Below are 2,786 nucleotides of genomic sequence, written 5' to 3' on the forward strand. Positions count from 1 at the left end.
TTGGGAGTGTGAAACCTGGGTGAGGTGTTACCGGAAAAATCCGAGGGCTCCCTTGGACAAAAAGTAAAGACACCAACCAGAGTAAATTGGAGCAAATCAGCAGCCTGTAGGCTTGGCCTTTATTGACTGTTGCAACAGGGTGCTCCCCTCACTTGCAGGTGAGAGGAAAAGACCCAGAAAAATGGTGTGCAAGACCTTATAAAAACTTTTGAAATTCCCATCCTCTAGGTCAAGCCCACCCCCAGAAACATCATGCATACATTACAGAAAGGAGGGGTTGAGGGAGGAGTTGTGGTGGTAATCTGAGTGTCCTGTCACCTGGCTGGTTCCCTTCTCCTCCTCCCCATGAGTCATTTTCTGAAGACAAAAGGTAGTCGCAGTTTCCTGCCCCCTGAGAGAAGATCTGATCATTGTCCTTTGTTCCAGTCCATGCTGAATCCATTCCCATATGCAAGTTCTTTGTGATCTTGATTGTCTTCTGTCTAGGACCATCAGGGTTGGCATGGCAACTGGGCAGGGCTCCTGTGGATGTGCTGGGATGGTGAAGGTATTATGGTGCCCTGTATCAAACCTTCCCCATTTTGTAGTCCTTCGTTCATGGAGTAAAATAAAAGTAGAACAGTGCAAATCCGATGCATGGTTGATTTTCTATGAATTTATAACAGAAGCGTAGCGTATGTAGTGTGAGTGTGTGTGAAGTTTGTACAAACTGAATGATGGGGGGGGGGTTTCCTGCTACAGAGGGTACGGGTTTTGGAAGGCAATTGTTTTTTTAAAAAATAATAATAATTTTTTTATTAGTTTTCCAACATAGATTATAGACAAAACATCACACACAAAAGAACAAACACATAAAAACATGTATAATTTCAGAACCTCTTTTTCATAAACCTTGTTTCCCAGACTTCCCCTTACCTCCCCTTTTCTGCATCCCTGTTTTAACCTTTTTTCAGCAACCCCTCACGCCAATCAATTAATGACATCTTCTTATTTTAGTTTCTCCTCATACAATCAGTTACAGCTGTAAATCTATACTTTCCTTTCCCTTGACATTTTAGCACTCATAAATTGTACAACAGTTCTTAAGATATACTTTAAATTTCTCCCAGTCTTCTTCCACCGTCTCTTTTTCCTAGTCACGGATTCTGCCAGTCATCTCGGCCAGTCCCATATAGTCGATCACCTTCGTCTGCCATTCTTCCAGCGTAGGTAATTCTTGTGTCTTCCAATACTTCGCTAAAAGGATCCTTGCTGCTGTGGTAGCATACATAAAAAACGTCCTATCCCTCCTTGGCACCAATTGGCCGACCATGCCCAGGAGAAATGCCTCTGGTTTCTTATTAAATGTACATTTAAGTACTTTCTTAATTTCATTATAAATCATTTCCCAGGCCTTAATCCTCGGGCAGGTCCACCAAAGGTGGTAGAAGGTACCTTCAGTCGCATTACATTTCCAACATTTGTTATTGGGCAAATGATAAATTTTTGCAAGCTTGACTGGGGTCATGTACCACCTATAAATCATTTTCATAATATTTTCTCTTAAGGCATTACATGCCGTGAATTTTATACCGGTGGTCCATAATTGTTCCCAGTCAGCAAACATAATGTCATGACCAATGTCTTGTGCCCATTTAATCATAGCTGGTTTAACTGTCTCATCTAGTGTATTCCACTTCAACAGCAGGTTATACATTCTCGATAAGTTCTTAGTATTGGGTTCTAACAGTTCTGTTTCTAGTTTTGATCTCTCCATCTGGAAGCCAATTTTCCTGTCTTGTTTAAACACCTCCATTATTTGATAGTAATGAAGCCAGTCTCTTACTTTAGACTTGAATTTCTCAAAGCTCTGTAATTTAATTTTCCCGCTCACTTGCTCTAAAATTTCACCATATCTTGGCCATTTAGATTCCATATTAAGTTTTTTCACCTCCTTAGCCTCCATTGGTGACAGCCACCTAGGAGTTTTGTTTTCCAACAGATCCTTATATCGAATCCAAACATTGTATAATGCTTTCCTAACAATATGGTTTTTAAATCCTTTATGAATTTTTACCTTGTCATACCATATATATGCATGCCAACCGAATCTATTGTCAAACCCAAAATGGAAGGCAATTGTTGTAGGTAGATTACACATACACACACAAAAGGAAAGGGGTTTCCTCTCAGTGGTAGCAGAACACATGCACTGCAGGAAGGTTCAGTCACAGACGACCCTGGAGAGCTGCCCACCTGTGCAACAGACAGTTCCGAGCTACACGGTGCCTACAAGCCCTACGTGGCTTCAAATCAAGCGGCACAAATCAAACACCTGCCCGCCATTTAACGTGATGGACGTTGCTCAAATCGTCGCCTCCCCCGAAAGTTTTTGCTCCAGCTGCTTCGGACACCACCCGGAGCTGGCCGAGCACACTGCAACGAAGGCAGGGAATACAGCAGCGTAGGATGCCTCTCCGCAGCACTCGAGCGCACTTTCGGCCGCTTCCATAGCTCAGCTGCTCGCGGACTGCCAGCTTGAATGATTGAGACCCAACAACGTGACCCGAGCGCACCCACACATTCTCCTCCCCGACTCCCCTTTTCCTCCTGGTCTCCCGCGTACTGCGCCGCCGCCGCCGCCGCTCTGCCTTCCTTTCCTCCCATTGGCCGCATTCCCACTCCAATAGCCGCCGGGCGCCGGAGCTGCCGCTTCCTTATTGGCTGACAGGCCTCTGCATGACGCAGGCTGAGGACCGGAGGCGGGGAGGAGCGGGGAAGGGTGGGCTGCTCCCGCTGTCATCCAG

The sequence above is a fragment of the Podarcis erhardii genome, assembly GCF_964252035.2.
Source record: "Podarcis erhardii genome assembly, chromosome: 2".
Taxonomy (NCBI): Eukaryota; Metazoa; Chordata; class Lepidosauria; order Squamata; family Lacertidae; genus Podarcis; species Podarcis erhardii.